Source organism: Leptodactylus fuscus, chromosome 3 (assembly GCF_031893055.1).
Source record: "Leptodactylus fuscus isolate aLepFus1 chromosome 3, aLepFus1.hap2, whole genome shotgun sequence".
Lineage (NCBI taxonomy): Eukaryota > Metazoa > Chordata > Amphibia > Anura > Leptodactylidae > Leptodactylus > Leptodactylus fuscus.
The window spans coordinates 54,284,810-54,312,375 of NC_134267.1; positions in this window are offsets into that span (position 1 = coordinate 54,284,810).

Genomic DNA, 27,566 nt, shown 5'->3' on the forward strand with positions numbered 1-27,566 from the left:
TATACGGCAAGCTCTGCTCATGCCGGAGCGTACACGCCGGCACTCCCCATTCACTTCAATGGGACTGCACGGAGTGAAAGAAGCAGCCCATTCATTTCTATGGGGAGCGCTCGTATCCCCGCTCCCATAGAAATGAATGGAGCTGCTTTAGACGCCGCTTATTCTGAACGTGTTTTACGTTCAGAATAAGCTAGCGTTTACTCAGTGTGAATTCACCCTTACTATGTCCTGACACTGATAAGAGATGTAATAGGATGAATAGTAATCCAGAGCGGCCCTCACAGTATTACTATGTCCTGACACTGATAAGAGATGTAATAGGATGAATAGTGATACAAAGCAGCCCTCACAGTATTACTATGACCTGACACTGATAAGAGATGTAATAGGATGAATAGTAACACAGAGCCGCCCTCACAGTATTACTATGACCTGACACTGATAAGAGATGTAATAGGATGAATAGTGATACAGAGCGGCCATCACAGTATTACTATGTCCTGACACTGATAAGAGATGTAATAGGATGAATAGTGATACAGAGCGGCCATCACAGTATTACTAGGACCTGAAGGAGCCGCCTCACAGGCAGACTTGTGGAGTTGCTCATAGCAACCAATCAGAGCTCACCTTTCACTTTACCTCAGCAGCTTCAGTGATGAAAGCTCATGTATAGTACAGATTTCCCATTTCCCCATTATATGTATAGGGCCTAACTTCGGGGGCCCAAATTTCATGATGGGGGGACGCTAGAAAGATGTAATGTGCGCAGTATTCTGCTCCTGTGCGTGGAGAGGGGGCGTGCCAAATTTCACCCATATCGGGTGAGAACTGTGGATTTGTATAGAGCAGACTACTACAGAATTTGAGTTTTATATATATAGATTAAAAAGTTGTCATACTAATACATTGATAAAATTATGACTATGGGCTATTAAAGTGTGTTTGGTGATTTTATAATGGATGGCAATTGTATGGTTCAACCTTTCACTAACCACATGGACAGAACTTCCATTGCAAGTCAAAAAGAAAAACAAATAACCTTGTTGACATATACACGAGTAATATAGATAGATAGATAGATAGATAGATAGATAGATAGATAGATATGATAGATAGATGATAGATAATAGATAGATAGATATGATAGATAGATAGATAGATAGATGATAGATAGATGATAGATATGATAGATAGATGATAGATAGATAGATAGATAGATAGATAGATAGATAGATAGATATGATAGATAGATAGATAGATAGATAGATAGATAGATGATAGATAGATAGATATGATAGATAGATAGATAGATAGATAGATAGATAGATGATAGATAGATGATAGATATGATAGATAGATGATAGATAGATAGATAGATAGATAGATAGATAGATAGATATGATAGATAGATAGATAGATAGATAGATAGATGATAGATAGATAGATAGATAGATAGATAGATAGATAGATGATAGATAGATGATAGATATGATAGATAGATGATAGATAGATAGATAGATATGATAGATAGATAGATAGATAGATAGATGATAGATAGATAGATGATAGATAGATAGATATGATAGATAGATAGATATGATAGATGATAGATAGATAGATAGATAGATAGATAGATAGATAGATAGATGATAGATAGATAGATATTTTGAAAACTAGAGATTTTAGAAAAGATAGAGAATTTGAAAACTGTAATACTCTTTCTATCTGGCCCAGGACACTGTTCTTGATACAAATTGACCCCTAGAGGCTGCCGTATTACACTTTGAGGAATTGTCCTATACTTCCACTTTTCACTACTGAAGGAGCTAGTTTGTATTTGTCCCTAAACAAGATGACAAGTGTGTGTTATGGAAGCCGACTTGCTTCCAGTTTGAGCCTCCATAGACACACAGTTAATCCCAATATAGAGAGAGCATTTTGACTTGTTCTATTTTCCAGCTCCTGATAACCTTCTTATTGTGTGCTCCATTGTGCCTCCTCCTTGTTTGTTTAGCTCTACACTGATTCATCTCTTCATACTATGCTTCTGGGGAAGTGTTCCACAGTTTTCACCATGCTATGTTCTTTAGACCATTGAATTCCAACAATGCTTACCAGAATTGTAACAGTTAGACTCTGTTCACGCTGTCGTCAGAGACTTTGATTGAGGCTCAACTGTTGATAGTCTAGGCAGATTTGACAGTAAGAATAACATAAACTTCCTTAAATATGGCCCTAGTATGGCCCCATCTGTATGAGGTCTTACCTTGTGTAAATGTTAAAGTCAAAATAAGAACCCCAAAATGGTGCCATTGGAAAATATAACTTATCCTGCAAAAAAAGGCCTCATACAGTTACTTCAACTGTTATGGCTTTCTATATCTGAAACAAAAAAAAAAATCATGAAGAATTTAATGTGAAAAAATATTTAGATCATAAGGGGATAAGGAACCATCATGCCTGCACTGTACAGAAAATGAAGAAAACGGTTCTTTAATGTAAAGGACTGTTTTCTAACGTTTGTTTGTTTGTTTGCATTTGAGGCACTAGATGTTGCTTCAAACTATTAAAGGAGAAGTCAGGTTTTTTTTAATTTCTTATGTTGTCTGAAAGACCATCCTCTTAATAGTAATAGTTGTCTACTCACAGTACCTAGCCTTTTCCTGCATGCATTTTCTTCAATAAGTCATATGATTGCAGTGTGATCTCTTTTTTCTAGCATGGGTTATTGTATAAACAGGAGTTCTCTCCTTCCTGCTTGTAGATACTACTATGTTCAAGAATCAGTCACGAAGTTGAAGTTACGCCAGGGATGGATATTTCAGCAAGACAATGATCCAAAACACTGCTCCAAATCGACTCGGGCATTCATGCAGAGGAACAATTACAATGTTCTGGAATGGCCATCCCAGTCCCCAGACCTGAATATCATTGAACATCTGTGGGATGATTTGAAGCGGGCTGTCCATGCTCGGCGACCATCAAACTTGACTGAACTTGAATTGTTTTGTAGAGAGGAATGATCCAAAATACCTTCATCCAGGATCCAGGAACTGATTAAAAGCTACAGGAAGCGACTAGAGGCAAAAGGAGGATCTACTAAATATTAATGTCACTTTTCTATTGAGGTGCCCATACTTTTGCACCGGTCAAATTTTGGTTTAATGCATATTGCACATTTTCTGTTAGTACAATAAACCTCATTTCAATCCTGAAATATTACTGTGTCCATCAGTTATTAGATATATCAAACTGAAATGGCTGCTGCAAACACCAAAATATTTAGAACTAAAAATGATTAAGATTAGTAGGGGTGCCCAAACTTTTTCATAGGACTGTAAGCATGCAGGCCATGTGATATCAGGGACGTCTCACAAGTAGGCCTGAAGCTTTCCTGGAGCCAGGAGAGGTAAGTAACATTGTTTTTTATGTTCCCTCACCTCTCCTGGGCCTCCGATCATTATCTTCTCAGACCCCCGAATATAATAATAGTGTTTGTGGGTCCTGCGGCGTCACTTACTGATCTCCAGCTCCTACTCACAGCCACCTCCGCAGAAGGAGGAGTGCTGGCGGCTGCAGACAGGAGAAAGATTCGGTAAGTAAATAGGGCCCATTACCGGCTGGAGTATATGGTAATGGCCTATTTTTAAAAAAACGCAGCAGTAGTGGCTGCCGCTACCCCGTTAGTTGTGCCCCTGCCCATACAAAGAGCAGCTGTTTTATTTCTACAAAATGTCACACAAACATTATCTCCTTAGCGCTCTGACGTGACTACCACAACTTCACGCCAGCATTTTTATAAGCTGCAGTGATATTGTGGCAAAACAATCCTGTACAATAAGGATAAAAGTTTTAGTTTTCTGGATAAACCTGATTTTTCAGTGAAGATTGACTTTATTTCATTAAAAGAATGTCTTCCCACAAAAGGAAAAAAATAGAAAATCAGCCTTTGAAAAGCAAAGCAAAGATTGACAAACAGTTGACTACCACAGGTTGCAATGGGTCAAGTCAGCAACAAAGCACAACAAGGTGTGTAATACAGTGTTCAAACACTCACACCCTCCAGGTATACTGGCTATCTCAACTGACAAGGGTGTTTGCGAATACAGCAAAATGCAAAAACCATGAAGAGTTTTATTTATTGGGTCTCATTACATTTCCATGCATGATATTGAGCAAATAAAGTCAGGACAGAGAATAAAGAGACCTGCTTGGATCCTTCCACAAGCTGAGTTTACAAATATGTTGATACATGTATGTTTTTGTGATAGCATAAGTCAAACAGACAAGACATGAAGACAGATGTCTTAGACTTCTCATTATATGTCATGTGAGCACATTGTACTAGCCTTATGTTTATTCTATGACATGCTCAAGATTTTGGCCTTAAAACAGGCCCAAAGCCAAGGAAGTATACAGTGACTGAATCATTAGATTCACTTGACAGATAAAGTCTTAGGCATTAGATGCCATGATTCTTCAGTAGGAAGTCAATATATGGTACATTCATAAAGCAGGTGTAACATCTCTGCCTGTTTGGGCCTCTGCACCATCCCCCGGTCGAACACTTCGACACAGGAGACGTGTACAGTTGTGAGCCTTTTCACTTGTTGTTGCAGCACATCTGAGGATTTGTTGCTGTGGGTGAATTCAGCCAGTGTTTTACTTCCTTTGGTTACTATGGAGTTAACTTAACAGCTTTTGATCGTCATTCCTCCTGGCCAATCAAGTGTTGGACAGATGCCTTTATATATTTTTCCAGCCTGCTCTCTTATTCTTGCTATTGCCTGGTGCATGCTGGCTGTATACTGTTGCTATCTATATTCATATTTCTGATTTTGGCTTTGTACGGCTCTGTACGTTGTTGCTTGACTGATTCTGACCCCTTGGCTACCTGACCACCAATTGTCTGTGTTCTGTGTCATCACTTGCATCATAGGAAGGGACTGTCACACAGTTGTTCTTTACCGCTTAGGGTGGTTGAGGCAAACAGGCAGGAACAGGGGGCAGTTTCAGCCTTAGGACTCACTTTCTTGTCGTTCCCGTCATCCCAGGTTTCACCAACAGCTACTGGGGTATTGCTCATCTAGTAATTCACTTACAGCAGGAGGGGTTTTTTTTCTCACTATTTTACAATATTTCAATGTTCTTTATCCAATGCAGTTTTCATCTTTTTTACAGTTTACTTGTGACTGGCCAATTGTTGCTATCTATATTATTATGTGGTATTGGATTATGATACAATACAATTTCATGTGATAGCAGAAGATGATGTATATTGTTGTTACCAGTAGCTGCAAGGAGGACATTTCTCTCCACCGATTTTAAGTAGAGTCTGTATCCTACGGAAACTCTAATGCTGTTGTGAATCCAGTTTTACTGAGCCACAGGATGGACAGGATATACTGATATTGAGCGAGTAAGAAATTAGCACTTAGAGAGGGAGTGAATTCCACAAGTTCTCCCCATTCTAACAGTGGATCTATTATATAAGAAGTGTAGCTGCTTTATCTAGAGACTGTTCTTTGCCTTACTGTATTGTTTATCCACAGTTATGTGTGAACTCTTTTCCTGTGTCTCCTGAGTCTCATTTTCTGCAACAATATCATGTGCACTCTAACCCCATCTTGTTCAGGAGGGGTGAAGACTGTTAGGACATGCCTTGGGGGAGACCACCTCTACCACCAGGTACACTGTAGACCCCCTTCACTCTGCACCAGCCCAGAAGCAGAGCTGGAGAAATGCTGTTATTTTCTACTACTACCATTCCTAGCCTCTGTGTTTCTTCCAACAGGTTGCTGCACTATCACAAAGGCTGATGATAGATATATACCATCCATTTGTTTTCATGGAAATACCACAATTTGTGGTAAAATCATGTGATTATCCTAAAAAGCCCTACCCTTTGTCAGATAAGTTAAAAAGTGTCTAAGGCTGAGGTTGCACATTGTTGCTGATTTTGAGGTCTTTTTTAGAGTCAAAGTCAAGAGTGGCTTGAAAAGGGATGGAAAATATAAAGCAAGCTTTTCTGTTTAATCCACTCCTGACTTTGGTTCAAAAAACCGCAGCAAAATCTGCAACAAAAAAAACACTGCATTTCCACAATGTGGGGCCTCAGCCTTGAACACATAATAAATGGGAAAACACCATGTAGGGCAGTTTTTTTGGTGCACAGTAAGCCAGAATTCTCCATTTTACGCAATATATCAGTTTCCATAAGTAAACATTGAGATGGTGATAATTCAGCAATTTAACTACGACTTGCAGGTGGAGCGCTGGACCCCTAATAGTAACAATAATAATGATACATTTTTATTTGTGCATTTTCTGCAGCGGTTTAGGTATCTTAAAGGGGTCCTATCATTAGAATCCCCTTTTTTCTAACTAACATATAGGAATAGCCTTAAGAAAGGCTATTCTTCTCCTACCTTTAGATGTCTTCTCCGCGCCACCGTTCGGTAGATATTCCGTTTTCCTTCTTTATGCAAATGAGTTCTCTTGCAGCGCTGGCTTATGGCCACAAAAAAATGGCTGCGCACAGGTGCAGTCAGCTCTGCACGCTGGCAAAGCTGATTGTGCATGCGTAGAAGATTGAAAGCCAGGCCGGAAGACGACGCATAGAGGCCGGTTCCTGAAGAAGATGGAAGCGGCGCTGGAGAGTTCTCTCGCAGCACTGGGGAGCTCAGCACAGTACACTGGCCAATCAACGCTGGTCAATGCATTCCTATGGGAAAAAGTCAGCTCTGGCATATCGCAAGCTGACAGGGGATCCTGACATAATAAAGGTACTTGATGCCCCCAGGCATGCTTCCCCTGCTGTTCCAGTTGCATTCCAGGGTGTTGGCATAATTTCCTGGGGTGTGATAGTGGACTTGGTGACTCTCCTGAGTCGAATGGTGGGATCCCCTGTAGCGAAGCATTTTCTCCCATAGACTATAATGGGGGTTCGATAATTCAATAGTCGAATATTGAGCGGCTATTCGAAACGAATATCGAATATTGAACATTTTACTGTTTGCTCATCTCTAATTAGTCAACTCAATGGGTAAATTAACTTAAATCTGGTTTCTGGCAAAAAATGTGTGATTAAAACTTCCAAACTTTATTAGAAAAATTTAAAAAGACACAGACATATAGTGATGAAATAGTGGTCCACTATTCACCCTATTAATTTTTTGCCCCTATCTTCGTATATATATATAGAGAGAGAGACCTATGGGTAAATACGCCTTAACATGTCCTCCAGCGCAATGCATGCGATGAAGAGACTAATAGAAGACGCTTCAGTTAAATTTCCAAAAGGCCCAGTTCACAAACAGTACAATCATGTAATCTCTATCTAATCTCATCTCTAATTAGGACTTATTTTAGGTACAGGACCAAGAATCAATACAGAAAAGGCAACATGTTTGATCAGCGCAGGTACGCACATGTTCAATGTTGCTGTTTCTTGAGGCAGCCCCATAGCTCATAACCACCATACTGATGAATACTAATCAAAATAATAATCATCATCATCATAATCAAGGGTGGAGCAATGTTATTGGTAAATATTCCTCAATATACTACCATATTGTGGGTTATTGTAATGATTATTACTGTCATTTTTTGCCATCAGCAGAGCAAGCTTTATTGTTTTTCAAAATTTTGGTGGTTTCATGGTTTCATGTACCCCACCACATGTAATACATGAAGATTAGTATGATCTTGGATTGATAATCATTCATTTATTTCCTGTAAGAACTTTTTCATACAATCCCTAGCATTCCTATTTATGTGAGAAACACTGTTTATTTAGAAAAAAAGGGGGAAAAATGCACCCCTCTATTGGTAACATGGGTGACCACCTACTCAACCCACACAGTGTCCTATGGAGGTCTCTTGTAGGACCAAATGGCATGTTGATCATCTGCTACAACCACGAAGGGCAGGGACAGGGGATAAGTGAGCAATTGCTAGGGGTCCGAGTGTTGGGTCCCCCAGTGATCAGGAGGACAGGGGACCGAAAGTCTCCCTAAGGCCCCCTTGTGAATGAAGATCCAGATCGATTGTGTGACCGATACTCCATTCATTTCTATGGGGCTGTGGGCACATTACAGCATCCCTATAAAAGTGAATGCAATGTCGGTTAAGAAAATACACTGATGCTAAATTTGTAAGGGGGCTTTAGGGGGACTATTGGTCCCCCGTTCTCCTGATGACTGGGGGGGCTTTAGAATGGAAATCTACAACAGTTCCTATCTAGATACACAGATTTCCATTCTGGCGCAGGGACATCCGACAGAATTATGAAAAGGTCGTAGTCTCTCCCATTCCCTGCACCATTCCAGACTGGCGTACAATACACTGATGTTAACAAAATTGCCCCAGTATTTCCAATTTATCGTGGTCCATCCAGTGCATGTATTTAGTGTCTGGTATCCATGTAAATAGAATATAATACTGGTATTGGCAACCAATTTATATTTTCTGCCTGCAAGTTGCACGCGACGTTCTAAATAGAGAGCAGTCTCCTGGACGCTACTGTCATCAACTATCAATTTGGCTTAGTTGTCCTTCTATTAGACATACAGAGACTAGCAGACATTCTTTGTTCGCATGATTTATTTCTTTACGACAACAATCTATATCCTATTTTCAAAGCATTTTGAGCTCTGAATGGGAAACACTATTTTAGCAACAAGACAGAGATGTTATTTTCTGTGTTTTGTTAAATATACCAGAGAGACAAAATACTCCGCTATGCTAAATCTTAAAACAACAGGTAGAACAACAAAAGATTGATGAATACAACAAGATCACATTGACTCAGGAGCATACTGGTACTGTATATGAATGTGCATTGTGGGTGTGAAACATTATGACAAGTGAATGACTTTCACAAATGGTTGTGATGACAGATATCTTCACCTACAATGTATAAAATGTAGCAATTGCTCCTTTGAGAGACACATTAATTGTATTTCTGCTCGTGACATTGCTCTTCACTGTCTGGATCTCCATAGGCAGGGCCGGCGTCAGCACACGACATAGTCGGTCAAGTGCAGGGGCCCACAGAGCCTCTGGGGGCCCCCCGGCACTTGCCCGCCCCAGCACTTGCCTGTCCCGATTTCAGCTCATCGGCGTCATAGGCAATTAAAGCAGGAGCTGTCACAGCTCAGCTCCTGCTTTAACGCTGCAGTCTGGCTTCTGCATTTGTAAGCACGATGTGATGACGTCACATCGGGCCTACAACTATGTGAGTGGAGTGAGAGCGGAGAGAGCGGCGGGGGAGCGTTGGAAGGTGAGTGTAAGTGTTTCTTTTGTGTTAAACATTAAGGTGGAACATAATGAAGGGGGCCCATGAAACTGGGGGCAAATGAACGGGGGGGGGGGAGAACGGCATGACATTGGGGAAGATGAAGGGGTGGGAGAACGGCATGACACTGGGGCAGATGAAGAGGGGGAGAACGGCATGGCATGGCACTGGGGCTGATGAAGGGGGGAGAACAGCATGGCATGGAACTGGGGCAGATGAAGGGGGGGGAATGGCATGACACTGGGGAAGATGAAGGGGGGACCGACATGACACTGGGGCAGATGAAGGGGGGAACGGCATGACACTGGGGCAGATGAAGGGGGGAGAACGGCATGAAACTGGGGACAGAGATGGAGGGGGGCACATGAAACTGGGGGCAGAGGAAGGGTGTATATGAAACTGGGTGCGAGATGGGAATTCCAAGGGAATTCCTTCCTTAGCCATTCTTTGGCTCAAAAAACTGCAGCCAAATCTGCAACTACAAAAAAAAAGCTACGTTTCTGCAACAAGGGAGCTCAGCCTAAACTAGTACTCGGACCCATTTCACAATACAACATTTGTAGAAAAAAAGGAAGCAAACATTGAAAAATTGGTTTCCTAGCACAAAAGTTGGGATACATACTGTACATTTAAACTGTGTAAATATCTATACATCTCACAGTGTATGGATATAGCACTGCTACCTAGTCTTAGGTCAAGACTACATTTTTACAAGAATACATTGCAAAATTGCAATTGACAGAACTTTCAGGGTCCTATGTGTCGGCCTCACTGTCCTAGACATGACACCTAAATATAGGCCTGATTTACTCTGGCCAATAACTGAATAACATTGCTATTAGAGATGAGCAAACACTAAAATGTCCGAGGTTCGAAATCCGATTCGAACAGCCGCACACTGTTCGACTGTTCGAACGGATTTCGAACCCCATTATAGTCTATGGGGGGAAATGCTTGTTTCAGGGGTACGCAAAATTCGATAAAATTATACTTAGCAAGTCCACGAGTGACGGTCGGGCTGGATTCTCCTTGAAGTCTTCTCCCGGTGCAGCGTCTCCGCGTCTTCTTCGGGCTGGAATTCACGGTCATGCGCAGACCTGCGCAGTCGGCTCTGCCCGGCCCGACGCCTGAGCAGAGCCAACTGGATGCAGATCTGAGTTGAAATCGTGACATACCTCCCTCCAACCGGGACCGCGGGACACGTCACCGGAATCGTGAATGTCCCGCGGAAATCGGGACGGTTGGTAGGTATGCTATGTACCATCATAATGTAACTGAATAATATCACTATATACCATCATACTGTAACTGAATAAGATCACTATATACCATCATACTGTAACTGAATAAGATCACTATATACCATCATACTGTAACTGAATAATATCACTATATACCATCATACTGTAACTGAATAAGATCACTATATACCATCATACTGTAACTGAATAACATCACTATATACCATCATACTGTAACTGAATAAGATCACTATATACCATCATATTGTAACTGAATACCATCGCTATATACCATCATACTGTAACTGAATAACATCACTATATACCATCATACTGTAACTGGATAACATCACTATATACCATCATACTGTAACTGGATAACATTACTACCGTATATACCATCATATTGTAACTGAATAATATCACTATATACCATCATACTTTAACTGAATAACATCGCTATATACCATCATACTGTAACTGAATAACATCACTATATACCATCATACTGTAACTGAATAACATCGCTATATACCATAATACTGTAACTGAATAACATCGCTATATACCATCATACTGTAACTGAATAACATCGCTATATACCATCATACTGTAACTGGATAACATCACTATATACCATTATATTGTAACTGAATAATATCACTATATACCATCATACTGTAACTGAATAACATCGCTATATACCATCATACTGTAACTGGATAACATCACTATATACCATTATATTGTAACTGAATAATATCACTATATACCATCATACTGTAACGGAATAACATCACTATATACCATCATACTGTAACTGGATAACATCACTATATACCATTATATTGTAACTGAATAATATCACTATATACCATCATACTGTAACTGAATAACTTCGCTATATACCATCATACTGTAACTGAATAACTTCGCTATATACCATCATACTGTAACTGGATAACATCACTATATACCATTATATTGTAACTGAATAATATCACTATATACCATCATACTGTAACTGAATAACATCGCTATATACCATCATACTGTAACTGAATAACATCACTATATACCATCATACTGTAACTAAATAACATCACTATATACCATCATACTGTAACTGAATAATATCACTATATACCATCATACTGTAACTGGATAACATCGCTATATACCATCATACTGTAACTGAATAACATCACTATATACCATCATACTGTAACTAAATAACATCACTATATACCATCATACTGTAACTGAATAATATCACTATATACCATCATACTGTAACTGGATAACATCGCTATATACCATCATACTGTAAAAGGATAACATCACTATATACCATCATAATGTAACTGAATAACATTGCTATATACCATCATACTGTAACTGGATAACATCGCTATATACCATCATACTGTAACTGAATAACATTACTATATACCATCATACTGTAACTGAATAAGATCCCTATATACCATCATACTTTAACTGAATGACATCACTATATACCATCATACTGTAACTGAATAACTTCGCTATATACCATCATACTGTAACTGAATAACATCACTATATACCATCATACTGTAACTGAATAACATCGCTATATACCATCATACTGTAACTGAATAACATCATTATATACCATCATACTGTAACGGAATAACATCACTATATACCATCATACTGTAACTAAATAACATCACTATATACCATCATACTGTAACTGAATAATATCACTATATACCATCATACTGTAACTGGATAACATCACTATATACCATCATACTGTAACTGGATAACATCGCTATATACCATCATACTGTAACTGAATAACATTGCTATATACCATCATACTGTAATAGAATAATACCACTATATACCATCATACTGTAACTGAATAAGATCCCTATATACCATCATACTTTAACTGAATAACATCACTATATACCATCATACTGTAACTGAATAACTTCGCTATATACCATCATACTGTAACTGAATAACATCACTATATACCATCATACTGTAACTGGATAACATCACTATATACCATCATACTGTAACTGAATAAGATCACTATATACCATCATACTTTAACTGAATAGCATCACTATATACCATCATACTGTAACTGAATAAGATCCCTATATACCATCATACTTTAACTGAATAGCATCACTATATACCAGTGATGGCGAACCTTTTAGAGATCGAGTGCCCAAACTGCAACCCAAAACCCACAAAATTTTTGCGGAGTGCCAACACGACAATATAGACTTAATACTATGCGGATCCACAATTGAGGACAGTTACTGACCAAAAATTACAGTCATGTGGGGCTTTACAGAGCTTTCAATAATACAAACAACGTTGTACTGAAATGTAAAGGTCTCGGCATTTGGTACTTTGAACAATTAATTTTCACTATTTACATCGCACAGGATCTGTTTTATAGTTACCGTGTAATATTCTTACATCCTGTACTAATATCACGTCTGCTATAAAACAGATACTGTGTGATATAAATAGTGAGGGGACCCCAGACAGTATTATATGCTCTGCAGTGGGCCCACCACACAATATTATATTCTCCACAGTACCACAGTAGCCCCCCAGTGTTATATGCTCCGCAGTAGGTGTCCCCCCCCCCCCCACAGGATTATATGCTCCACAGTGGCATCCACACACAGTATTGTGTGCTTATAAATAGCCCCCCCCCCAGTATTATATGCTCTTTAGTACACCCCCCAGTATTATAAGCCACCCCAGTATTATAAGCCCCCCCAGTATTATACACTCCCCCCAGTATTATAAGCCCCCTCAGTATTATACACTCCCCCCAGTATTATACACTCCTCCCAGTATTATACACCCCACCCAGTATTATAAGCCCCCCCAGTGTTATACACTCCCCCCAGTATTATAAGCCCCCTCAGTATTATACACTCCCCCCAGTATTATACACTCCCCCCAGTATTATACACCCCACCCAGTATTATAAGCCCCCCCAGTATTATACACTCCCCCCAGTATCATACACCCCACCAAGTATTATAAGCGCTCCCCCCAACATCATATACACAGTGAGCCACTCTCATACTCACCCCTGAAGAGCCGCCGGCATCCACCTTCTTGTCACTGGTGGCGCTGATGACGTCATCGCGCCCGCGTCGGGGCAGAGGTCAAACTCTGCAGCCAGTGTAGGCCGCGGTCGCGCGATCCGCGGCCTACCCTGACAGCTTTCAGCTGTATGTGCATTTGCACATACAACTGAAGGCAGTGATCGCTCATCAACGGGGAATCCTGTACCGGATTCCCTGTTGGTGAGCGATCCGGGCGACCGCACGCGTGCCAGCATGTAGGGCTCTGCGTGCCCTCTCTGGCACGCGTGCCATAGGTTCGCCATCACTGCTATATACCATCATACTGTAACTGAATAACATCTCCATTGACAGAGTAATATCTTTAAACTGCTGCTGAATAAATACACCATAGGTATACCATAATTACCACCATGATGTAAATCAGCCTATAGCCATCATAGAAACTGAAGCGTAAAAGATCCAGCATCACCTTCTTCGATAAAAAATAACTTTTAATGGAAAAATTCTTTAAAATTCATGCATGATTCTTGTTATCATGAAGCTTGAATCTTAAAGAATTTTTCCATTGAAAGTTATTTTTTATTGAAGAAGGTGATGCTGGATCTTTTACGCTTCAATTTCTCTGAATATATGTTTTCAAGCCGTGGAAACTTCTCCGTGCACAGCCTTCTTCAGGAACGTGAGTCTAATGCATTTAAAAAAGCCTATTTTGCAAGTTGAACCCTAAACCTTCCCTCCCCTCAATTTCTTCCCATTCATACAATCATATAGCCATCATCTACTGGTCAGATACCGCAACGGTGGTCTGCAGGGTATCCCACCATTACAAAGTGGAAAATTAATAACTACTGATCAAACACAATCAATAATAGAATAAATAACTGCAGCCAGTGACTAATAGGAATCCTCTCTCATTCCTTTGTTCTATCTTCTCCTTGTGGCCCAGACTACCAGGGCCGCTCCTCCCAGCTATGGCTCCTCTCTGCAGAGTTTGGTGAGCAGACACCTCCAGCAGAAATTGTTGGGGCATTCTGACTGACACTGGTGGATATGGTAGTTGACAAAAGGAGGTAATGTCCAAGGGGACATATTGTGGTTGACACTATGGTGCATTCCAGGGTTCAATGTGATGGTCAGCAGGGGCTTTGGTCTGCTACTTGAGCATAACGTATGTGACACAGAGTGACATAGTCAAGGAAGCAGCACTTTATCCACAACATTGCTCTGACTGCAGAAGCTTCGGACAGTGGATACTTTCTTGTAGAGAATATGGGTATATAATATGTAACATATACTGTGGAGGGAAGGCAATAAGAATAGGAGCCCCCTTCTCCTGGGCTTGTCTTCAGACACTAGATGCCTTTTAAGCCACCTACTGTGCTCTCACATGTATGTGTGTCTTTAATCTTCCATAGACCCCCCCCCCATTCCTGATTGAGTTTGATACTTTATTATGACCAGGTAGAACAGAAAATGAGTATTTTTATTCTTACACAATAAAGACAAATCATTCTACCAGAAACAAGACAAGCCAAAAAAGTAAAATCCTGTTTGATCATTTCTAAATCCTGTCTCGAGTGCTGTGTCTCCTGAGAGTTAATTGTCCGTAATATGGAAGCTTAACATAGACCTTCATACTTACTTTGTACTTGGTCTGGGCTTATCAACTTTACAGCCACATAAGCCTGTGCTCAATAGGAGGTAGAGCTATCAAAGGCTGATGAGATTTATCATGTAGATCATTACCGTGATATCATCCTTCTGCTATTCAATAAATCAATGGAAGAACCTAAGCTGAGATGTGTCCATGTGATAACAAAATACCTTACTGAGACGTCAGAAATGGAGAAAAGTGCAGGATGTCTATGACTACACCAACTTGGAAAATTTGATAGAGTGGCTATAGATAGATAAATACAGTAGATAGATAGATAGATAGATAGATAGATAGATAGATAGATAGATAGATAGATAGATCAATGTAAATCAGTAACTACAAAGCATGGTCTTAGTTCTTATTTTCTGCACCATGGGGCCACCATTATCAGTCATTCCGCAGCATTAGATAGAAGTACAGGATGTTGCTGGGGGTAGCTAGAATTGTAAGAGACCCGTAGGAAAGTCAGGAATGACCCCCCAAACTTTTCTATGGGTCTCTTACAATTGTAGTTACCCCCTTTTCAGCCCTCCCCCCTCTATCTAAATGTATTTGGATCATTAACTTTTAATAATTACCTAATAAATAATTCTATAAACAACATGTTACATTGTTATCATTGAGAACTGCTTAACCATCAATGACTAATGCTTCGCCTTATTTCCCAAAGTGAGCGTGATTGGATGCTGGGCATGGTTGGGGCCACCACTCGTGCCATAATCTTTACCTTAATGCCCAAAGAGTGGGGTAAATGACGTCAGAATCTATTGCAGCCCTGGGATGCCAACTAAGAGCGCATTTCGCAGATAACATTGAGTCTGGCCTAAAATATACAGATCTTAATGAATTCCCTCCAGTTTGTTGCCAGTTGGGGATTGTCTGTAGACAATATAAAGCTAAGGACCCTCGTAGCTGCAGGAAGCACTGCGGGAAAAACAAAGGTGGCAACTGCTTCCATTATACCTATAGAGAAACCACCAGCATTTCTGTAGGTATAATTGACATGCTGCTAATTGACATGCTGCTATTTCCAAAACCACAGTGGTGTAGGAAAACACAGTGTTTCCACTGCATGTATTTTTCCACAATGAGTGGATAGGAATTGCTGGAATCCCATCTACTTTGCAGGGACTGTAAAATCCAGTGGTTTTGAAGCAGTGTCTTTGCTGCTGTCAAACCACAGTTTTTACACCACATGGGTCCCAAGTCTAATATTTTCCAAGCAGTGCTGTTTTTGTGAGGATGTATCAATTTAACAAGTGGTATTTAACAATCAAATGTCATTTTATTCTTAAATTTCTAGTAATAATAACTGAGAAACCGCACAGTACAGCTGTGGACAGAAGCTACAGAATTATTAAATTATTGGTAACTAGCAGGAGGACCCGGCGTCGCATGGATATATTTAATTTTTTGTTTGTGTAGTGGCCCCATAAGAATTGCCCAGTTTAGAACTGGTGTATTTTGTATGTTGTTTGTATGTGTGTCCATAAGCGTCATGTGATCATGTGTATCTCAGTTTGGATATCAGTGAAAACCTGTGATCGGTTGTTATGGAGACCTGGAGTAAAGCTGTGTGAATGTGACCTTGTGTAACAGTGTCATCCACAATGCCCTGTTCCTTCAAAGCTGACCTACAGCAGTGAAGAAAAATAGCTGGGTTGCTATGGAAACCTGGAGTAAAGCTTTGACGTGTGATACTTTGTACAGAGCTGTATATCTAATCCTCCGATGTGCGATACTGTGTGCTGAGCTGTGTATCTAATCCTTTGGCATGTGATACTGTGTGTTGAGCTGTATATCTAATATTCTGTGTGATACTGTGTGCTGAGACAAGTATCTAATCCTCCGGCGTGTGGTACTGTAGTCTGAGCTGTGTATCTAATCTTCTGGTGTGTAGTACTGTGTTCTGAGCCGAGTATCTAATCCCCCAATGTGTGATACTGTGTGCTGAGCACTTATATAATCCTCCTGTGTGTGGTACTGTGTGCTAAGCCGTGTATCTAATCCTCCAGCATGTGATACTGTGTGCCGAGCTGTGTATGTAATCCTCTGATGTGTGTATCTCAGTTTGGATATCAGTGACGCATTGTGCATTTGCAGTGACTGTGTGTATGGCAGTTGGAATATGAGCGAAAGACTTTCAGGTTTGTATTGGCTAATGCAGGTCATGGTTTTGGGAATACTGTATCTCAGGATCGGTACATCCTCAGAAACTCATAGATAAATAGATAGATAGATAGATAGATAGATAGATAGATGATATTAGAATCTACTGAAACAAGCATGCCAGGAGTGGTGAAATGCCAGGACAATCATAACCTTCTTTAAAGAGTTACATATAAATCAGTCTTTAAGCATTTTTGAACGTAGACCCCATTGAAGGTGGAATCAAAGAAATAGGAAGAAAAATCAGGATATGTGCTGAGTTTATTCTTCTTCGCTTCTGTGTGTACAGGTGCTCTGTTACACAATATAGATTCCTGAAATCTATGTGAGCTTCCACCGCAATCCTTTGTGAAAAATTGGAAAAGAAGATAAGGTCTGGAGCATGGATTTAGAAACATCTGTGTGCACAATGTAAGAAAATCTCAAAGAAATATAGATCCCCCACCATTATTCCGATCAGCAAGAATAGGCCTGATCTCAGTTCTTTATTTTATTTTACTGTCTCTTTAAAAACTTTGGCTAATGACTGAACTTGCAACAATGTTTCTTTAATGATTAATGAACAATTAATATATATCTCAGCTACAAATGATATATCCAAAGCTGTAAGTATAAATAAGTAGAATATCAGAATAATCCTAAAACAAATCACTGCGCCAGAATGACGGTTTATTCTTTGATCACCATATAATAGAAATGTAATAGAAATGAATCAAATCATCCACTCAGAATTACGAATTAAAAAGAAAATATAGCTTTAAAAGAACAGACGTTAAATCATAAAAAAACACACCCAATTTATAACAATGCGCAATTGAAATATATTTGTGTAAAACGTATCATCTTTCATTAAAATGAATTACGCACATCTTTAATATAACACGGATACATCTTCTATAAAGATGAACTTGTCAGATGTTCCCGTCCTCGGCTGCTGAGTGATGTCCAGAAATATTCCATTATTTATTATTTCTGTGTCAACAAACTACATTATTAGAATTTTTTCATCTGATTTCATTTGCAGATGTAGGGAACCTGTCAGACCTGCAAAATGAATTTCATTTTCTTATGTATTCCTGGGTAAGTGCACTAATAAATATGGCATTTAAGTGAGAAGGTAAAATAAACATGTTGCATAAATGACAGAAAAGGCACAATGAGGATGATTCATGATAACCTGTAGAGATGGGACTCACAGCATATTAATGTACGGCAGCATGCAGATATGACACTATCTTCATTAGACATCTGAAAATACTGAGATGGTTATGTGTGGAAATAGAATAATGTAACAGCGACCAGACAGGGAGTTATCTTCTGTTATTTTCTACCTGTGCATGCAATAGTTTTTCCCACGGAACTTCCACGTAGCCGGATGGGGGTGTTGACGGTCTGGTATTTGGTTAAACAAACTAATGCACATGATGACTGGTATAACATGTAGTGGTGGAGCTGCTCAAGGAGGACCTAGAATCTTCTCCTTTTTTTTTTCTACAATTATTTAACTCCTTGACAGCCCACCCATTTTGGCCTTGAGTACCTGAAGAATTTTTTTTATAGTGTATATTGCTCTTTCATCTTTCAGATATATGATGCCCTAAAGGGAATATCCAGGGAGTTGGGTTTTTTTATACTTACCTCCCTTAGGGATTATTAGATGCTCAACCTAGAGGGCTTGGATTGGTTCCGAACTCAAATCACATGATCAGAGCCAGCCCCAGGCTGCCCTACCTGTGCGATGGGAGTTGGTAGATTATAGGGTGGGCCATAAGTATGTATACACCCAGGGTTGGTCATAAGTATGTATACACCCAGATAAAATGGAAGTGGGTGCTGATATCAAGGGCGTCACCTGGCCTCAAATGCTCCACCCTCCCTCAAATGGCCTCAAATGCTCCACCCTCCCTCCCATGTACTAATATGCAACCACTTCCATTTTATCTGGGCGTATCCATACTTATGGCCTACCCTGTATAGTAAAGGGACAATTTGTTAGATCTTTATGCGCTACCTTGTACTTGGTTTTTAGCATTCAATTTACATATTTTTTATTATCTGTAAAAATGCATTAAAAAATTCTAATTCAATTTCTTTATTTTTTGATTCATTTACTTTATTCAAAAGAATATATATATATATATATATATATATATATATATATATAGTTTTTTTTAACCTACCATACATATGTGTAGGATACTCTATGGGGACGCCTTGGCCCAACATACTTATTACAACTTCAGCCAGTTCTCTGGTGTGAGTTATAATGAAAATCTGTGCCAGTTCATAACTAGCGTAGATATCCATTCTGGCACAGGAACGCATGCCTGATTTATGAAGAGACCAGATATTTTCATAAATTATTCATTCCATGCGCCAGTCGTGGCCTTTATTAAGACATTCGATACGACAATCTTAATAAATATGCTCCAATGTGATTTTCCTTCTCTGCAAGTTCTAATTTTGGCTGTACCCAGTCCCACTATCCACCACTACATGGGATACAGAGTGACTTCTGCCTTCCCAACCTTGCAGCCACCCACTGTCCAGTTTTCTTATCCTACCCTCCAGTGTGGGTAGGCTTCTTGAGCGTTCTCATCATGCATAAGTGGCTATTAACCCCTTCTCGACATCCGCCATAATAGTACGGTGATGCCGGGAAGGATTTCCCGCAAACTGCCGTAGTACTACAGAAATAAATAAAGCCCAAAAAATCCCATTTCCCCCATATAAAATGTTTTATTATGTAAAATAAAAAAAATAGAAAAAAACATTACATATTTGGTATCATCACGTCCGTAATAACCTGAACAATAAAATTAAAACATTATTTAATCCGAACAGCGAACATCATTAAAAAAAACGTAAAAAAAACCGCACAAAATAATGATTATTCACCACCTTTTCCTTACAAAATGTTCAATAAAAAGTAATCAATGGTCAGACGAAAACCAAAATGGTACCAATAAAAAGCAGAGGTCATCCCGCAAAAAATAAACCCTCAACCAGTTCTGTCTACTGAAAAATAAAAATGTTATGCCTGGCGATGCAAAAATAATTGATTTTTTTTCCCCTAAATTGAATTTTATTCTGCACAAATAGCAACGCATTAAAAAAATAATATAAATGTGGTATCGCCGTAACTGTACCGACCCGCAGAATAAAGGTAACATGTTACTTATGCTGTACGCTGCACAGGAAAAAAAAATGCTAAAAGCAATGCTAGAATTGATGTTTCCTTTTACATCCCACCCAGAAAGAGTTAACAAAATGTAGTCAATAAGTTACAGGCCCCAAAATGGTGGCATTGAAAAGTACATCTAATACGGCAAACACCAAGCCCTCATATGGCCACATTGCCAGAAAATAAAAATAAAAATCTAGCTTGTACAATGTGAAGACAAAAGTCGCCAAATCATTAGGACATAAGTGACTGCGACTAGAAGGAAATGTACATGCTGTGCGTGTCATAGGTGCGTGTCATATTGGTGTACCCAATTTACTCTGCACAGCTTACATATTCACTTCGGGGTTACTAATGCTCACTACATCACTTGATAAATTCTTTGAGGGGTGTAGTTTTCAAAATGGGGTCACCTTCTAGAGGTTTCCACTGTTTTGAAACCTCAAGGGCTTTGTAAATGAGTCATGGTTCCTGAAACTGATCACAGCCAGATCTGCCCTCTAAAAGCTCCTTGGCACGCCTTCCCTTCTGCGTCTCGCTGTGCGTCCATATATTAGTTTACACCCACAAGTGGGGTACTATGGTAGTCGGGAGAACTTGCATAACAAATTGTGGGATGCGTTTTCTCCTTTAACCCCTTGTGAATGTGCAAATTCTAGGGCTAAACGAAAATATTAGTAAAATAAAATCAAATTTGAAAATTTCACCTCCATTTTGTCTTAATTCCTGTTAAGCACTTATAGGGTTGAAATACTAGGTATATGTTGCTTTGGCTTATTTAAGGGGTGCAGTTTTGAAAATGGGGTGATTTATGGGGGGTTTTAATACAAGGGTCTTTCAAAACCCCTTCATAACTGGATTAGTCCCTTAAAAAAATGGGTTTTAGAAATTTCTTGAAAATTTTGAATATTGTTGTTTCACTTGTAAATCTTATAATGTCCGTAAAAAATAAAAGGGTGATTAAAGTTTGATGCCGACATAAAGCAGAGATCTGGGACATGAGATTTATGATATAATTTTGGCGGTCTGACTATCTGTATGCAATGCACATCATTTCAAACTTTATAAAATGCATATTTTTCAAAATTTCCATCAAATTTCCTATTTTTTCATAATTAAACACAAAACATATCAACCAAAATTTACCACTAACATGAAGTACAATGTGTTACGAAAAAACAATCTCAAAATCACTTTGGTAAGTTAAAGCGTTCCTAAGTTATTGCCACATAAAGTGACACATGTCAGTTTTGAAAAATCGAGCTTGGTCAGGAAGTCAAAAAGTGCCATCGGTGGGAAGGGGTTAAGTTCTTGGACTCATCTCAGAACCTGCCAAGAATTAGCTTTAATATGACACCAGAATCGCAGTATGCAATTTTTGCTTATAATTTCTATTTTGTTGCATGCAGATTGTATTTGTAAGTTAAAAAGGTTGTCCAGGATTTGGAGAAATCAATGGAGTGGCTGAGAGAGGTGTAATTAAAAAAAATAAAGATTCATCGGTCCTTAGAGCTCTATTGTCTGGCACCATTCGATCTATTTGGTCTTGTCAAAGGTCCTCAGCCCCATGGGACCACAGAGATCAGTCAGTGGCCTTAGCGTCGGCAAGGAACCAGTGATGTATATGAGTAATGTCTCCGCTCCCTCTTCAGCAGCCGATAAAACCAATGATTGATCCCAGCAGTGACATGAGGCTGAGAATGTCCGTCATCGATGCATCGGCACGAGACCAAAGCGACACCACTGTCAAATAACGGAGCACAGGGCACCAATGAATATACTTTATTTTACAGCTTTCGCGGCCACCCCATGGGTTTCTCCAATTTACTTCACTTTAAGTTACATTTGCTACATGGCATGCTGTGCAGTGTCAAAAAATACAGATTTTGGTAGGGTAGCAGCTGTCTGTGGTCTGCCGTACATATTTTTAACACAACTGTGGATGACAGCCAAATATTGTGCAGTCCCTTTTCAGTAACTATAACTGACAAGTTACCAGCTTTCAGAACATATATAGGGTTTCAGAGAGCTCACAGTTTTCAGTGGTACATAGGAACTCTGCACATGTTGAACTTTCATTGTTAGAAGGTATTATGAGTCGCATATTATGCTTGGGTCACAGTTTCAGCCACAAATATAATTTTCTATATGTTCCCTCTCTTTAGACAACAAGTTTAATATTTTAATATAATAATTTATTTTTATCTCTCACTTGTATATCGCCATCATATTCCGCAGCGCTTTTACAAACATTGTTGGTCACTGTCCCATATAGGACTCAAAGACGAAGTTTTACATATAATAATGTTATTGGGAGTTGGGATAAATGAAACCAGCAATTTTGTCATTGTTTTGCTCTTTTTTTTTTTTTTTAAAGGTGTTCATCCAAAGGAATAAATGTGTTATTTTTATAGTATGGATTGCTTTTTATAGTATGAGAATGGGAAACATTTGTGGTTGGACAATGTGCGCACTGAATCATTCATTTGAATTGGAGATCCGGAGATAGCTGAAGTATAGTATTCATGTATCTCTGGTGCTCCCATCAAAAGGGATGGATGAACACACTGCTCAACCACAGCTCCATTCAGAATGGGGCCAAATGTACCCCGTTTTCCTGATCACTGGGGTCTCAGTGGTTGCATTGATCCATTACCCAACAGATCCCATTGCCTTATAAATGGTGTATGTTGAGTTTTATCATGCTTTTACACTGGACATTTGTTAGAATGATTCCTCATGATACAGATACGAATACCAAGCGTTACAGAGCTGCAAGGGTGAGCAACTACAAGTCCTAGGGTGGAAAAAAATGCACAGTGGACTGACTTATAGCTTTAGCAAATTATCATTCACTACTTACCCACACTTATCTGTGCCAATCCACATACCAGTAGTCCAGTTTACATGTAGGTCAGTTACAGAAGTATATCACTTGGAGACAGGGGCTCACTAACTAACAGACTGGGCCTGCAAAACACTAAAATAGAGAAATCGCCCGGTCCAGATGGAATACACCCCCGAGTTCTGAGGGAATTAAGCATGGTCATAGATAAACCCTTGTATCTAATATTTAAGGATTCTGTAATGACTGGGATTGTTCCACAGGATTGGCGCATAGAAAATGTGGTGCCAATTTTCAAAAAGGGGTGGAAAAGTGAACCTGGAAACTATAGGCCAGTAAGTTTAACTTCTGTGGTGGGTAAGATATTTGAGGGATTTCTAAGAGACGCTATCCTGGAGTATCTCAATGTAAATAATCTTATAACACCCAATCAGCATGGGTTTATGAGGAATCGGTTCTGTCAGACTAACCTGATCATCTTCTATGAGGAGGTCAGTTCAAGACTGGACATAGGTAATGCAGTAGACGTGGTGTACCTTGACATGGGTGATGCAGTAGACGGGGTGTACCTGGACATGGGTGATGCAGTAGACGTGGTGTACCTGGACATGGGTAATACAGTAGACGTGGTGTATCTGGACATGGGTAATGCAGTAGACGTGGTGTATCTGGACATGGTTAATGCAGTAGACGTGGTGTACCTGGACATGGGTCATGCAGTAGACGTGGTGTATCTGGACATGGGTAATGCAGTAGATGTGGTGTATCTGGACATGGGTAATGCAGTAGACATGGTGTATCTGGACATGGGTAATGCAGTAGACGTGGTGTATCTGGACATGGTTAATGCAGTAGACGTGTACCTGGACATGGGTAATGCAGTAGACGTGGTGTATCTGGACTTTTCAAAGGCTTTTGATACTGTACCACATGAATGGTTGGTATGCAAAATGAGAATGTTGGGACTGGGGGTACATATGCATTTAGGTTAGCAACTGGCTCACTGATAGGAAACAGAGGGTACTTGTTAATGGTAAATATTCAGACTGGGCCACAGTCACCAGTGGGGTGCCGCAGGGGTCAGTATTAGGTCCTGTCTTGTTTAATATCTTTATTAATGACCTGGTAGAGGGTTTACAAAGCAGGGTGCCCATATTTGCAGAAGATACTAAACTTTGTAAGGTAATCAATAATGAGGAGGATAGTAGAATAATACAAGGGGATCAAAGGAAACTGAAAGCATGGGCGGAGACTTGGCAAATGAAGTTTAATGTTGACAAATGTAAGGTAATGCACTTTGGTCGACGTAATAAAATGTATGACTATGTACTTAATAGTAAATTACTGGGTAAGACTGCCAATCAAAAAGACTTAGGGATTTTGGTGGACAGCAAGCTTACCTTTAATGACCAGTGTCAGGCAGCTGCTGCCAAGGCAAATAAAGTTATGGGATGCATCAAAAGAGGTCTAGATTCTCATGACAAGGACATAGTTATGCCTCTATACAAATCACTGGTACGGCCACACTTAGAATATTGTGCGCAATTTTAGGCCCCGATATACAAGAAAGACGTAAGTGAACTTGAAAAAGTGCAAAGACGGGCAACCAAAATGATTAGGGGAATGGGTGGATTGGAGTACAACGATAGATTAACAAACTTGGGGTTATTCGGTTTAGAGAAAAGACATCTACGGGGAGATCTAATAACAATGTACAAATACATGAAGGGACAATACAAAGAACTTTCTAAGGATCTTTTTACTCCTAGGCCAGTGACAGTGACAAGAGGACATCCTCTACGTCTGGAGGAGAGAAAGTTTCACCAGAAACATAGAAGGGGGATTCTTCTCAGTAAGAACAGCGAGGCTCTGGAACTCTCTGCCCCAGGAAGTGGTGATGGTGGATTCATTAAACAAGTTCAAAGAGGGCCTGGATGCTTTTCTTGTAGAGAAAAATATAACAGGTTATGGACTCTAGATTTTAAGGACATGTTGAGCCAGGGTTTTTATACTGACTGCCAAATTTGGAGTCGGGAATGATTTTTTTCCCCTGAAATGGGACAATTGGCATGAGCCTCATGGGGTTTTTTGCCTTCCCCTGGATCAACACTGTAGGGATTGTAGGGTTATAGGTTGGACTTGATGGACTAATGTCTTTATCCAACCTCATCTACTATGTAACTGTGTAGCTATAGCAAACTTTTGACTTGGGCCCCCCAACACATACAGTCTAACGCCACATTCGCAAGCTATAATGTTCCAAAGTGGCCTCCAGACAGTATAGTTTCCCATAGCGGCCCCTCCACAAAGTATAATGTCCTATAGTGGCCCCTCCACACAGTATAATGTCCATAGCGGACCCTTTACTCAGCATAATGTCACATAGTGGCCCATTTACACAGTATTGTCCTATAGTGGCCTCTGTATACAGTGTAATATCCCATAGTCATCCCTGTATACAGTACAATGTCACTTAGTGGTCCCTGTATACAGTATAATGTCCCATTCTGGCCCCTCCACACAGTATAATGTCCTATAGTGGCCCCTCCACACAGTATTATGTTCCATAGTGAACCCAAAATTTTTGGGGTACATCACCAACTAACTATTATTATACTCTGGGGTCTTTTTTGCAACCCAGAGTATAAAGATTGGAGGCCCAGCGAGGTGACAAACATAAAAACCAGTTTTACTTACTTGCATGACTTTCATCTGTTTTTGGTCCTCTTCCATGTTGTTACAGCCGTAGGATACACCAGCGTCATTATGCGTCGTGACACTGCCTGACCCACATGACATATGTGACGTCATTAAAGAGGTTCAAAGATGGCAGGAAGTGGAAGTAACACTGGATTTTATGTTTCCTCACCTCCCCTGGGCCTCTGATCATTATAATCTAGGGCAGGGGTAGGGAACCTTTGGCTCTCCAGCTGCTGTGAAACTACAACTCCCAGCATGCTCCATTCACTTCCATGGGAGTTCCCAGAACAGCAGAGCCAGTATGCATGCTGGGAGTTGTAGTTTTGCAACAGCTGGAGAGCCGTACGTTCCCTACCCCTGATCTAGGGTCTGAAGAGACATATTCGGTAAGAATGGAACTACCATACCCTTGCTTCAGGTCCATGGCTTTACTTACTGATCCCAGCTCCTGCTCATGGCTGCCTCTACTTTTCTTTTTTCCCCTCCAGGGGCCCCTGTGCATCCCATACCACAACTCTATGGGATGCACTGGGCCCCCTGGAAGGCAGAAAGGGAAGTGGTCGTAAGCAGGAATGGGGCTTGGTAAGTAAATATGACAGCAGGGAACAGCCTATTTAAAAAAAAAAAAAGGCAGCAGGGGCCCACTGGGCTCCCTAAAGTTACGGGCCCCACTATATCTATTACGGCAGTAGTTAAGCCACTGCTTTACGAAGACTGCAGCCAGAGTGGGGTTAGAGAGGGGAGACATTAGCAGACAGTGGGTTGCCAATGGATGCCAACAAGGTTATCAAGGGAAGAGACTGACTATAAGCCTGTTTTGCTAATAAAACTGGTGTTCTCAGTCCTCATTTGAGCAGTGGGTACACCAGGGAAGCATGTGACCCATAAGAAGCTGAGACCTTGGTGCTAGCCAGTAATCACACCTATCTGCACTGTACCAGTAACAAGGCACACCATAGGCAGTAAGAATACTTTACCTTAAGCTTAAAGCAAACTTATCTTTTCTTTGGACTTGATTCTGCAGTGTTCCTTTAACCTTGTTTTAATGTACTGCTGTTTAAAGTAGAAGCAATAGGTGCCCCTATGGTAATACTTGCCACCCCTTTGTATCGCTGATGGTCACAAAAACGTCAGATTACAGGGGCATTCAGAGGAGCTGAAAATAGTCGGTACCAAAAGGGTTTTTTTCTCCCTGTCCCTTTCCCAATTTCCATATCTAGCCCAACATATCAACCCACAAACAACTTTTTAATTCTGAAGCCTATTTAGAAAATTTGTGGTCTGAGGAATAGGGAGTCTGTCAGTAGAAAATAATAAGTAGTTATCAACCTACTGACAAACTAACAAGCA